We start from the raw sequence: 15,172 nt of genomic DNA, 5'->3' as shown, positions 1-15,172 counted from the left end.
TTGGACCGGTAGGTTTCTTGACTGTTCCTCATCACTACTCCACAGAGGTTAGTCTTGATACTTACTGGGCACCGCTGTGGTGTGCTCATGCTACTCTTCTGCATATTTTTGTTGTGCAGATCCAGGTATCGATCATTAGTACCTGTGCGGATCACTGCTGAAGAGACTCAAGGTAAACCTGTTGCTGCGTTCGCAGGCTTCGGAGTCACCTTCTTACTTGTATTCAACTGTTTTCACTCTTTTCCGAATAGTTATATTTAGAAGTGGTAGCTAACTCTGTAGAGCTTATGACTTGTACTATCGAGTTTTGGGAATTATAAATTTGTAGAGATTTTTGGTTCAAGACTGTTAAATTTCATTTATTATTGTGGTATTTCAGTATGAGTTAGGCTTATCTAGTCCCTAAGACTAGGTGCCATCAAGATACCCAAACGGAGGGAAAGTTGGGTCGTGACAAGTTGGTATCAGAGCTCTAGGTTCATAGGTGCTACAAGTCATAAGCGAGTTTAGTAAAGTCTTGCGGATCGGTACAGAAACGTTTGTACTTATCTTTGAGAGGCTACGGAACTATTAGGACAATCTTACTTCTTTCATTCCTATCGTGTGAGCTTATTGATCTCGGTGTCTGAACTATTATAATTCCATTCTCTCACATATGGTGAGGACACGCGCTGCAATTACCGATGACGTTGCTCCCGGAGCAGGTGTCGCTGGAGGCAGAGGCAGAGGCCGACGAGGAGTATGTGCCACAGCTAGAGCACCTACCAGAGCAGCTATTGAGGAGCCGCCAGTAGCTCCAGTTGGGGGGCAGGTACCGGAGGCTCCTGCTGTTACCCCCAGACTTCAGGAGACCTTAGCACAGTTCCTGAGCATGTTTGGTACATTGGCTCAGGCGGGGTTGATTCCGGCTGCACCAGCTACTTCACAGACCGGGAGGAGGGACTCAGACTCCCGCCGCCCACACTCCAAAGTAGCAAGTTCATGTTGGTCAGGTTCTATGTGTCATGGCAGCACAGCCTGTGGTTCCAGTTCAGCCCGTAGTTAGGGCAGCAGCATCTGTAGAAGGTAGCTTAGGCTTGAGAGGTACAAGAAGTACGACCTTCCTACCTTCAGTGGTTTGGCTTCAGAGAGTGCACAGGGTTTTTTGGAGAACTACCATTGAATTCTCCGCACTATGGGTATTGTTGAGACGGGTGGGGTTGCTTTTACTGCGTTCCAGCTTAGGGGAGCAGCTTATCAGTGGTGGCGGGCATATGAGTTGGGTAGCCCGGCCGAGTCAGTTTCACTTACATGGGTTCAATTTTCAGAGATGTTCTTGAGAGAGTTCGTACCTCAGTCCCTTTGGGATGCATGGCGTGTGGAGTTTGAGCAGCTGCGCCAGGGCACTATGTCAGTATCAGAGTACGCCGTCAGATTTAGTGATTTTGGCCAGACATGCGCCGATTTTGGTTTCTACTGTTCGGGAGAGGGTCCGCCGGTTCATTGAGGGACTTCATCCCAGTATCAAGACTAGCATGGCCGGGAGTTGGAGATAGATATTTCGTATCAGCAGACCGTGAGTATTGCTAGGAGGGTGGAGGGCATGCTGCTCGAGAGAGAGAGGAGAAAGAGGTCAGGCGAGGCCAGGAGAGAGAGGACAGGCGGGGCCATGAGAGAGAGGGCAGACGAGATCACGAGAGAGAGTTTGAGGAGGCGAGGAGGCCTCGTAGACCGGGGAGATCTGCTAGTACTTAATTTGGAGGCAGGGTGCGACATGGTAGAGGTTTGTGGGTCAGCCAGTTCAGTTCGCGCTTCAGGCTTTACATAGTGACTCAGGTGTTCATGGGTCTCGGGTACCCCTACCGCACAGTTCCCACAGCCTCGTCAGTAGAGAGGTTGCTTTGAGTGTGGAGATACTAGCCATATGGTGAGAGATTGTCCCAGACTTCGGGCCGATGTGTCACAGCGAGGTATTCAGGCGAGTAGAGGGCGCCCAAGAGGGGTAGGCCCGGCTAGTTGATGTGTTTTATATAGTAGGCTTAAGGCCGTTACGCCAGTTGAATGTCATTCAAGTATGATTTCGGTTTGTTATAGAGGAGCACCATCCGTAGTTCATTACAGTTCTGCTTATCGGGATGAGTTCCCCTATTTGTTGCTCCACTTATGGGTGCATTTCATGATTAGCATGCTATTTATGTGATTACCCTGTTGGGAGTTCTATGAGTGATAGCCGTGTCTATCGTCTGTTTCTAGTCATTTTCGAGAGTTATGAGACTAGTAGTAAATTCCTATTGTCCATATCGGTAGGTTTGATGTGATTTTTGAGTATTTTTGGCTACGAGATGTGATTTTTATGCTCCACCGGTGTGGGAGCCAGTACATGTTGTAATTTGGTTGACAGAACTGATCTAGTGAAAGGTTTCAGCTGGTTTGATGTACACCCTACTTGTGATTCAGAGTGGAGGGTCGAACCCTCGTGATTTCATGTGATTTGATGTGTTGAGACCGGACTGTGTACCGCGGGGAGGGGGGGTTATATAAGTATGAGATCCTTGTGATTCTTTTATATGCTTTAATTCTTTCTTATTAGATTGTTTTGTAGAGTAGTATTGATAGAAAAATTTGTGCTTGTCGGGCTTGTTTGATAGTTCCCTTATGTGTTTCCCATTCCATATTCAGTCATTTTCGTTCTGTGTTTCTTGAGTTTTAGCTTGTGGGGTGTGTGCCCGTTGGTATTAGCTAAGATTTGGTGATTCGGGTGTTTAGATGTGTGGCTTTCGTGGTTACTGTATCATCGCTAGTGTTGTGGAGGTTTGAAATGGGTTCCTATTGAATATGAGGCTTATGGCCGGTGTTGAATTTGATTTCGAGTGAATATTGTGATCAGAAATATTACTGTGGGCCTATGTGTGATGTGTCATGTTGTAAGGTTGTACTATATGGGCGTTGGCATGAATTGATGCAGCTGGTTGAGACTGATATCGGGTATGGATTTAGAATCAGGTCTTTTGGAAATGGATGGAAGGTGAGAATTCTGGTTCTAAGGCATATCGATATTGCTAGAAAGGCTAAATTTCAGTTGAGATGATGTCGTTAGATTTATGTGGATTGGGGTGACGTGGGATCACCCGCGGGTGTATGTTGGAAGTGTGCACTCAGTGACTTGAGGACTTCGAGGCGAATCTTGGCACGTTCGAGGACGAACGTTAGTTTTAAGAGGGGGAGGATGTAACGACCCGGCCGGTCATTTTGAAAAATTAAGCTCTGTTCGGCGGCGTAAGGTCTGGAACAGCTTCATAATATGAGTATCGACTTGCGTGCATGGTTGAATTCAGTTAATAGATGATTCAGAGTCAAATTGGAAGAAGGAATCTAGTTTGGAAGTTTAAACGGTGAAAATTTGACCGGAATTGGACTTTTGAGTAAACGGCCCCGGAATGGGTTTTGGTTGATCTCAACAGCTTCGTATGGTGATTTTTGACTTAGGCGTGCATCCGGATTCGGATTTGGAGGTCCATAGGGTAATTTGACGCGTTTCGGCGAAAGTTGGAAAAGTTGAAGTTTGGAAAGTGGAGAAGTTTGACCCATAGTTGACTTTTGTGATATCGGGGTCGGAATGCAATTCCAAGAGTTGGAGCAGCTCTGTTATGTCATTTTGGACTTGTCTACAAAATTTGGCGTCGTTCCGGGTTGATTTGATAGGTTTTGGCACAAGTTTTTGAAGTTGGAAGATTTGGAAGTTCATAGTTCGATTCATGGTGTGATTGGTCGTTTCGGCGTTGTTTAATATGATATGAGACCTCGAGTCAGTCCGTATTAGGTTATATGACTTGTTTGTGTGTTTACACGGGGTCCCGGGGGACTCGAGTGTGTTTCGGGAATGTTTCGGATCATATTGGGCTACTTTGGATGCTGATTATCTGATATCTGGTGTTGTTCTTCGCGTTCGCGAGGATACCCTCGCGTTCGCGAAGTGACACCCGCGTTCGCGAAAAAGGAAATCTCGGTTGCATAGGTCTGACTTCGGGGGCTCATATCTCTCAATCTATAAGGAATTTGGAGATGATCCAAAAATGAAAGTTGTAGCCCTTTGTGTCCAGTTTTCAGAAACGTAAATTAATTGGCATTTGGAATTTTGTACGAAAAGTAATGATAGTTACACTACAGGCTTTCCGAGGAGAGTTCGAAAATCTCTGCTGCACAGCGTTGACTTTGGAAGCTTATATCTCGCAATATATAATGACTCAGGAAATGAGCAACCTATGAAACTATAGTCCTTGGTGTCTAGTTTACAGAACATCAAACCATTTGTCATTTGGAGTTGTGTGCAAAAGGTTATGGCCATTATACTAAAGGCTGTCTGGAATGAGTTTGGAAATCGCTGACGAGGAATTTACTCATCGCGAACGCGAGAGAAGGGTCGCGAACGCGAAGAACAACCCCTGGGTAGGCAGAATATATTCCCAAATCGAGGGTTAGACCATTTTATTCATATCTTGACTTGTGGAGCTCGGTTTTGAGCGATTATTTGAGGATTTTCACACAAATCTATTGGGTAAGAGTTCTTCATCTAGAATCTAACATATTCCATGATTTTATCTTCATTTTCATCATTTAATTTGCGTTTTGGGTTGGAAAAAATGTTGGTTTTTTGAAGAAAAGTCCTAAAATGAAAAATCATTGATTTGAGGGACAAAATGGTATCGGAATTTGAAAAATTTTGTATGGTTGAACTCGTATCGGAATGGGTATTCGCTTTTTGTAAAATTTGTCGGGTTCCGAGGTGCGGGCCCGGGGGGTCGGCTTTTGGACCGATTTTTGGATTCTGTTAAAGATTGACTTTATGATCCGGAATAGTTTCTTATGTGTTTTATTTGTGCTTTGAAGTTAATTTGGTTAGATTTGAGCCGTTCGGAGGTCTTTTCACCCGAGAAGTGCATTTTAGAGTATCGGTTTGTCGTCTTTGAGGTAAGTATCTTGCCTAACCTTGTGTGGGGGACTTCCCCTTAGGAATTGAGTCTGCTATGTTGATTGTAGTTTGTGTACGCGAGGTGAGGAGTGCGTGCTCGGACTTATTTGTGGAAAAATTGGCCTTTTAGGGTTCTTAGGTCCTTATATTCACTATGTATGAATGTGTACTTGATATGCTTGAGTTTTTCACTTACTAGTTTCACCTCTACATGCTCTAATTGGAATTAATTGCTTAAGATTCATTCTTATTGCCTATTTGACTCTTATTTTACTTAACTGGAGATTTTTACCTCTTCTATTGTCATGCTATCTTTCATAACTGCTCGTCTTTATTGGAAATCATTATTATCTCCCCTGTAATTGTTTAGTCTTAATTGAGGTTATGATTATCTTCCCGCTGCTCATCCTTAATTGAAATTGTTGTATATTCTTCGTATATTGCCCAACCTTAAAAGAAGTTTAGATATCCTATATTTAGTTGACATTTCCTTATTTGGAATTATTTGATTTCCTTGTTGTTGAATTATATATTGTGGGAGCGTTGCTTCATATTATTTTCTCCCTTGTTGAGTTGTTCTTATTACGCTTAGTATTCTCTATTGTGGTTATTCCTTGTGAGCTAGCTTTACCGTCTCCTCGTGATCGAAAGTTCTTGAGTTGATTTACTTGTCGTGTTCTTGTATCTATTATCATTGTTGCTGTTGTACTTGTTGTGGTGGTGCACGAGGTTTCCGTCGTGCGGTTGTTGATATTGCGATGCACGAGGTTTCTGCCGTGCGGTTGTTGTTATGGGGTTGCACGAGGTTTCTGCCGTGCTATTGCTACTATTGATATATTGCACATGCGGCATGACAAGGCGGGGTATGTATATATATGCTTATATGTGGGTTGCGCATGTGGCGAGACAAGGTGGGAACATTATGATGCACGTGTGGCGAAACAAGACAGGCACTTATTATGTTATTATTTGCACACGTGGCGAGACAAGGTGGGCTATGTCAGGGATTGATTTTGATGATTTGTGATGGCCTGGGAGCATTCTTGTTGTTTGATATTATGTTGTGGTACGCTTACCTATATGAGCTTTATCTCGTGGAAGTTGTGAGGAAACATCTTACGTGCTGTCCGTTCTTTTCCTTATGCTTATTAGCTTGTAGGAACTATGTTAATGCACTTGCACAAGCATACACGTAGTTGAACACTCCTATTGGATGTGAAGTCCTCCTGATTTTGCTGAGTATAGATGCACACCCTTGTTTACTTGTTATATATGTGAGAGTGGCTCCAGTTAGCAAGTGAGTTGTCAGCATGACCATGAGGTGTGATGGGGGCACAGGATACCAAGTGTTAGATTTCAGGTACTGGGACTCGTGAGCTGTAATTTGTCCGAGATTCGGTACTTCGTGGAAATTGGTTGATAAGACCTGATGTGAACACTGTCGTAGGATCTGAGTTATTGCTTACCTTTACTGTATTGTGAATTTAGGATTTCGGTTTGTGTTTTTGCTCGCTCTTCTACGTCATTATTTTGGTACCGTTGTTACTTGTTGTTTTCTTCCCTTATTGTGACTGTAGTATTGTTAGCCATTTCGTGTAGTCTTTATATATACATCATGTTCCGTTGTTCCTATATTTGTACAGTTTATTGGACCGGTAGGTTTCTTGACTGTTCCTCGTCACTACTCCACCGAGGTTAGCCTTGATACTTACTGGGCACCGCTGTGATGTGCTCATGCTACTCTTCTGCACATTTTTGTTGTGCAGATCCAGGTATCGATCATTAGTAGTTGTGCGGATCATTGCTGAGGAGACTCAAGGTAAACCTGTTGTTGCGTTCGCAGGCTTCGGAGTCACCTTCTTACTTGTATTCAACTGTTTTCACTCTTTTTCGAACAGTTATATTTAGAAGTGGTAGCTAACTCTGTAGAGCTTATGACTTGTACTACCGGGTTTTGGGAATTATAAATTTGTAGAGATTTCTGCTTCAAGACTGTTAAATTTCATTTATTATTGTGGTATTTCAGTATGAGTTAGGCTTACCTAGTCCCTAAGACTAGGTGTCATCACGATACCCAAACGGAGGGAAAGTTGGGTCGTGACATCACGGGCATGCTTGACACCAACGTATAGATACTCGTCACCTCACCTATACGTCGTACTCAACACTTAACACATAGCGAATAAGACCACAACTCATATTCCCTCAAGCTAAGGTTAGACCAAACACTTACCTCAATGCCACGAACACAATCAAGCCTCAACTACCGCTTTACCTCTTGATTCCACCAATAACCGCTTGTATCTAGTCACAATTTACTTAATAATATTAATAAATGCTAAATAAACCAATTCTAATGCATGAAAATAGGTTTTCCAATGTTTTCCCCAAAAAGTCAAAACCCAACCCCGGGCCCGCTTGGTCCATACCCAAATTCGGACCAAAACCCGATTACCCATTCACCCCTGAGCCCAGATATACAATTGGTTTTGGAATCCGACCTCAATTTGGGATCTAAGTACCCAATTTTCGATATTCCTAAGTTCTACCCAAAATTCCCAATTCCACCATGAAAACCCTAGATTCTAGGATAAAATCTTGTAAAAAGAAGTTAAGGAGTGAAAGAAATGAGTTTAAGATCACTTACTTGTGTTTTGGGGAAGAAAGAGTGTTTGAAAATCGCCTCTTATGTTTTAAGGTTTTGAAAAATGGAAGATGGCTGAAAAGTCTCGTTCATATATACCCCTCTCAGATCCTCACCGCTGACCGCGGCCGTGGAGCTCCACCGCGTACCGCGAAATATCGAGCGCGGCCACGAAGATTTGGCCTTGCCCACCGCTGACCGCGAAAACCCCACCGCAGCAGCAAAGTCCCTAGTGCGGTCGCGAAGATTCACCGCCGACTGCGAAGCTCAGTTCAGAGACCTGCAACTTCACTGAACCTGCAACAGCTATTTTTTTTCTAAGTCTAAATTCACTTCGTGGCCTATCCAAAACTCACCCGAGCCCTCGGGGCGCCGAACCAATCATGCACGCAAGTTTAAAAACATCATATGGACTTGTTCGTGCGATCAAATCATCAAAATAACATCAAAAACTATGGATTAAACCTCAAATTCATGAAATTACTTTAAAACATCAAAATTTCCATTTTCTCAACTAAAGGTCCGTTTTATACCAAACGAACTCCAATTCTTACCAAATTTCACAGATTCAACTTAATTATTATTTTAAACCTGTACCGGGCTCCGGAACCAAAATACGGGCCCATACCATCAAATTCAAACATCTTTAAATTTCCATAAACTCTTATATTTTCAGTTAAAAAATTTCTTTCAAAAATTCATTTCTCGGTCTTGGGACCTCGGAATTCAATTCCGGGCATACGCCCAAGTCCCATATTTTTCGACGGACCCTACGGGACTGTCAAATCACGGGTCCAGGTCCGTTACCAAGAATCTTGACCAAAGTCAACTTTAATAAATTTTAAAGGCCAATTTCATTATTTTTTCCAACATTTCTGATAAAAGCTTTCTGGAAATGCGCCCGGACTGCGCACGCAAATCGATGTGAGACAAAAAGAGGTTTTCAAGGCCTCGGGACACAGAATTGACTTCCAAAATGAGTGATGACCTTTTGGGTCATCACATTCTCCACCTCTAAAATAACCGTTCGTCCTCGAATGGACATAGAATAGTACCTGAGTAGGTGAAAAGATGAGGATAACGGCTCCGCATATCGGACTCGGACTCCAAGGTTGCTGCCTCAATAGGCTGACCTCTCCACTGCACACGAACTGAAGGGAAATTCTTCGATCTCAACTGACGAACCTGCCGGTCTAGAATAGCTACCAGCTCCTCCTCATAGGTCAAGTCCTTGTCCAACTGGACAGTGCTGAAGTCTAACACGTGGGATGGATCGCCGTGATACTTCTGAAGCATGGACACATGAAACACTGGATGCACGGCTGATAAACTCGGCGGCAGTGCAAGTCTGTAAGCCACCACTCCCACTCAATTAAGAATCTCAAATGGTCCGATGAACCTAGGGCTTAGCTTGCCCTTCTTCCCAAATCTCATCACGCCCTTCATAGGCGACACCCGTAGCAACACCCGCTCTCCGACCATGAATGCCACATCACGAACCTTACGGTCGGCATAACTCTTTTGCCTGGACTGAGCTGTACGAAGCCTATCCAGAATGATCTTAACCTTGTCCAAGGCATCCTGTACTAGATCTGCACCAATCAACCGAGCCTCTCCCGGCTCAAACCACCCAACTGGCTATCGACACCGTCTACCATATAATGCCTCATAGGGGGCCATCTGGATGCTCGACTGGTATCTGTTGTTGTAGGCAAACTCCGCTAATGGCAAGAACTGATCCCACGAATCTCCAAAGTCAATAACACATGCTCGGAGCATATCCTCCGAAATTCGAATAGTACGCACGGACTATCCGTCCATCTAAGGATGAAACGCTGTGCTCAACTCGACCCGAGTACCCAACTCACGCTGAACTGCCCTCCAGAAATGCGAGGTAAACTGCGTACCTCAATCAGAAATAATGGACACGGGCACACCATGAAGACGAACAATCTCCCGGATATAGATTTCAGCTAACCTCTCTAAAGAATAGGAGACTGCCGCAGGAATGAAATGCGCTATCAACAATAACCCATATCGCGTCGAACTTCCTCTGAGTCCGTTGGAGTCCAACAACGAAGTCCATAGTGATACCCTCCAACTTCCACTCAGGAATCTCAATCTTCTGAAACAAACCACCAGGTCTCTGATGCTCGTACTTTACCTGCTGACAATTCAAACACCGAGCTACATACGAAAAAATATTCTTCCTCATCCTCCTCCACCAATAATGTTGCCGCAAGTCCTGATACATCTTAGCGGTGCCCGGATGAATAGAATACTGGGAACTATGGGCCTCCTCTAGAATCAACTCACGAAGTCCATCCACATTAGGCACACAAATACGACCCTGCATCCTCAAAACTCCATCATCTCTAACTGTAACCTACTTGGCACCCCCGTGCCGCACCGTGTCCCTAAGGACAAGCAAATGAGGATCATCACACTGTCGATCTCGGATACGCTCAAATAATGAAGAATGAGCGACTGTGCAAGCTAGCACACCGCTGGGCTCAGAAATATCCAACCTCACGAACTGATTGGCTAAAGCCTAAACATCCAAAGCAAGCGGTCTCTCACTAACCGAAATATATGCAAGATTGCCCACGCTGACTGACTTCCTACTCAAAGCATCGACCACTACGTTCGCCTTCCCCGAATGATACAAAATGGTGATATCATAGTCTTTCAAAAGTTCCAACCACCTCCTCTGCCTTAAATTGAGCTCCTTCTGCTTGAACAAATACTGCAAACTCTTATGATCAGTGAACACCTCACATGACACTCCATATAAGTAATGCCTCCAAATCTTCAGCGCGTGGACAATGGCTGCTAGCTCTAAATCATGAACTGGATAATTCTTCTCGTGAATCTTCAACTGCCGTGAAGCATATGCTATAACCTTACCATTTTGCATCAACACCGCACCAAGTCCAATACGAGATGCGTCACAGTACACTGTATAAGGCCCTGAACCCGTAGGCAATACCAACACCGGCGCCGTAGTCAAAGCTGTCTTGAGCTTCTGAAAGCTCGCCTCACACTTGTCCGACCACCTGAATTGGGCACCCTTCTGGGTCAACCAGGTCATCGGGGCTGCAATAGAGGAAAACCCCTCCACAAACCGACAGTAATAGCCCGCCAAACCCAAGAAACTCTGGATCTCTATAGCTGATGCGGGTCTAGGCCAGTCCTTGACTGCCTCTATCTTCTTCGGATCCACCTGAATACCCTCTGCTGATACAACATGACCCAAGAATGCAACTGAACTCAACCAGAACTCACATTTCGAAAACTTAGCATATAACTGACTGTCCCTCAAAGTCTGGAGAACGGCTCGAAGATGCTGCTCATGATCCTCTCGACTGCGGGAATAGATCAAAATATCGTCAATGAAGACTATCATGAAGGAATCCAAGTAAGGCTTGAACACTCGGTTCATCAAATCCATGAAAGCTGTTGGGGCATTCGTCAACCCAAATGACATCACTAAGAACTCATAATGCTCGTACCGAGTGCAGAAAGCTATCTTAGGGACATCGGATGCCCTAATCCTCAACTGATAGTAGCCAGATCTCAAATCGATCATAAAAAAAACTTGGGCACCCTGAAGTTGGTCAAACAAATCATTAATCCTCGGCAATGGATACTTATTCTTGATTGTGACCTTGTTCAACTACCGATAATCTATGCACATCCTCAGGAAACTCATGAACAACATGCACAGAATCCATAGAAAGAACCTCAGCACTAGAATCACGAACATACGCCAAATAGGCCAAACATCCCTTCTCAACCATACGCCGAGCCTTCATATATGAGATAACCCTACGGGTGGAATGACAGGAGTCCCTCTCCACTCTAAACNCTTCCGATCTGCTAAGATCACAGTCTTGGCATGACAGTCCAAGATAGCGTGGTAAGGTGATAACCAGTCCATCTCCAATATGACATCAAAATCAACCATATCCAAAAGTAATAGATCTACTCGGGTCTCAAGACCCCCAATCACAACTATACATGAACGATGGACACGATCCACCACAATAGAATCACCCACCGGTGTAGACACATATATACAGGAGAACTCAAAGAATTACTAGGCATGACCAAATACGGGGCAAAATAAGATGACACATAGGAGTATGTAGACCCTGGATCAAATAGAACTGAAGCATCTCTACTATAAACCAGAACAGTACCTGTGATAACTGCATCGGAGGCCTCAGCCTCGGGCCTGGCTGGAAGGGCATAATCAAACATCAAACTCGAAAACATGATCTCCTTCCATTAGCACACTACAAAGAAGGAAAAAGAACATAAAAAATTAGGACTATTTTTCTAAAATGTCATTATTTAAACTAAAAAACTAAAATCCAGGACCTAAGTAGATGCATATTAAATAGAAGAACAGTTAACTAAAATTAGCTTACAGATTCCTAAGACTATTTATCTGACATGTCCTTAATATTTAAACTAAGAAACTAAAATCCAGGACCTAATTAGATGCATCTTTAATAGAAGCACAGTTAACTAAAATTAGCTTACAAATTCTTAGGACTATTTTTCCGAAATGTCCTTAATATTTAAACTAAAAAACTAAAATTCAGGACCTAATTAGATTCATCTTTTATAGAAGCACAGCTAACTAAAAATTCATAAACACAGTTAGCTTACAAATTCTTAGGACTATTTTTATGAAATATCCTTACATAATCAAATATATTGATTGAACCACAAACACATTTCAATGCCAAAAAGTTCTGAATAACTTCCTCACAAAAATCCGCTCCCTATTCCACACTGAATCAAGTTATAATTATTATTTTCAACATTTCACACATACTTGATGACAAACACAGCATTGATCGCGATTAGAGATATACAAAAAGAAAAATACATAAAAGCAAATAAAAAACATACCAGTTCGCTGGTTCGATGCAGAGAAGATGACAAAGGAGAAGAGATTAAGTGGAATAAACTACACGCAGAGAATTGCTGGGAAGGAACAAAATCGAACAAAGATTTGCATGCAAGGAACGATAATGATTTTGAGGGAGCAAAATTTGCCTCTGAAATTTTGGCTCTCAAATTTAATCCACAGAATCATATAAAAGAAGGGTTTGGGAATAAAAGAATAGAAGAAAGGGTAAAATTATCTTTTCAAAATAATTTTAATAGAGTAGTGGTTATATTTGCTCAACACTAGAATTGGTGGATAAAAATAAACACCACCTTATTTAGTAGCTACCACACGCCATTTTTACTGATTAATCTCGTAATTAGTGAAAAGGACAAGAATTTTGTGACAGAATTATTTCGCAGATTTTCCACTAATATCACCACTTTATTTTTATGATGAATAATCGCTTAAGTTCATGCGCCTCAACTATCCTTCCAAGTATCTGCTATCTCCGATCAATTTCTTGCAATCGTAATATTCCGCTTATCAGTTTTCGATTGGCTGCTCAACGCTCGAGGAACCAAAAACAATGTTTAGTCGCTCGACTATTGTTCTTTTGAAGGTTCCGTGTAGGCTTGTTTTAGACCAACAACAACAATAACAACATACCTAGTAATATTCCACACCGTGGGGTCTGGGGGGTACTGTGTACGCATAACTTACCCCTACCTTGTGAGGATAGAGAGGTTGTTTCCAATAGACCCTCGGCTTAGGAAAGCCTAAGCACCACATTAATGAAGATATAGACAAGAAAGGACAGCACCAAGAAGCCATATAAAAGCAGAATAAAAACAACCAGATAGTAAGGTGATCAATAATGAAAGAAACAACGGTAAGTCATAAAAATCTACTACCAACAGAAAGCGAAACTGCGTGCCAATACTACTATTATGAACACTCTAGACTACCTACTCTACTACCCTAATCCTCGACCTCCATACCTTCCTATCAAGGATCATGTCCTCTGTCAGCTGAAGCTGCTCCATGTCTTGTCTAATCACCTCTCCCCACCTCTCCTTTTGCCTACATTTACCTCTCCGTAGGCCCTCCAATGTCAACCTCTCACACCTCCTCACCGGAGCATCTGTGCTCCTCCTCCTCACATCATCAAACCACCTAAGTCGCGTTTCCCGCATCTTGTCCTCAATAGAGGCCACACCCATCTTGTCCCGAATAACCTCATTTCTGATCCTATCTAATCTGGTGTGCCCTCACATCCATTTCAACATCCTCATCACTGTTACCTTCATCTTCTTGTATTGGTCTAAATTTGGCGACTTGGCAGTAATGGATAAGGGAGACCAAGGACGGGGTCGACCGCGGTGTAATAACTGAAGGCTGCTCTCGAGAGGGCTGATGCCACAGACGGGTAGCTGAGATGAAGAAATAACGGTAGCATAGGTTCAGATATGGACACAAGGAATATTCCTTTGGATATTCCTCATTTTGTACTTTTTAGGGTTTGTGGGAAATATCTCTTATAAATAGGAAGAGATAGAGAACAAAAAGGGGGATCTTCACTTTATGAGAAAAAACACATTGTAAAAGGTTGACCTGAGAGAATATACAAAAGTTGTCTTGTTCATTGATTACCTTATTCAAACATACGTTTTTTATTCTTTATTCACAAGATCCAAAGATTTCTCAACCCTCTTTATTTCTCTTCGTTCCATGCTACTGTCAAGGAAAAGAGCCATCTAAGTCTTAGGCCTCATTTGTTTGCACTTAATGGAGGTCTGAATCTTAATCATTCAGATCTCAGACATTAAGTGAGTTTATTTTTAAAGTCTGAATCTTAATTATTCAGATCTTAATCATTAAGTGTGTTTGTTTTTTTACTTCACAACCACTTATTGGGTCTAAATAGGTCTGTATGATTAAGATCTATAACAGAGACTTAATTTTATTAAGATGCTATCACATATTCATTATTAACTGCCGCCACCGCCTACCATTATCAACTACCATCATGCCACCACCATCACCATACTCAACCACCACCACCACCACTACCACCTCCACCACCACCACGCCACCATCATCCTCAATCATAGTCGCCACCATTATCGACCATCACTACCCACTATCCCTACCACTCCGACCACCATAATCATTCTCACCTACAATCAACACTCATCCACCTCAACTACCACAACTGACCACCCCATCACCATCAACAACCACAGCCGGCACTGCCCATCATTATAACCTACCACCACCGACCACCACCTTCATCAGTCACAACTACTACCACCACCCGCCATTATTAACTATCACCACCCACCTTCGTTGCCTTTATCTATATTTATTACACATTTATGTTATTGCATTCATGAGCATTTAATCAGCACGAACACACTGATTAATGTTGTTTATCTTACCGACTTCAATTAATATTTGGTCTAGATTTTATTATTCTTAACTAAGATTCACCCTTCATCTCATCATTAATTGATTTAACTAAAAGGCTTAATACTTTTTGGTCAAACAATTTGGCGCCGTCTGTGGGGACTTTTAGTTATTTTAGTTTCTTCTAGATCATAAAAAAAAGGGACAACCATCTTTTCCTCGTTTGTGCAAACTAACAATTGCAAGAAAAGGAGATGAAAGACAGAAA

This window comes from Nicotiana attenuata, unplaced genomic scaffold, assembly GCF_001879085.1.
Source record: "Nicotiana attenuata strain UT unplaced genomic scaffold, NIATTr2, whole genome shotgun sequence".
Classification (NCBI taxonomy): Eukaryota; Viridiplantae; Streptophyta; class Magnoliopsida; order Solanales; family Solanaceae; genus Nicotiana; species Nicotiana attenuata.
Note: the sequence above shows the minus strand (reverse complement) of the source record.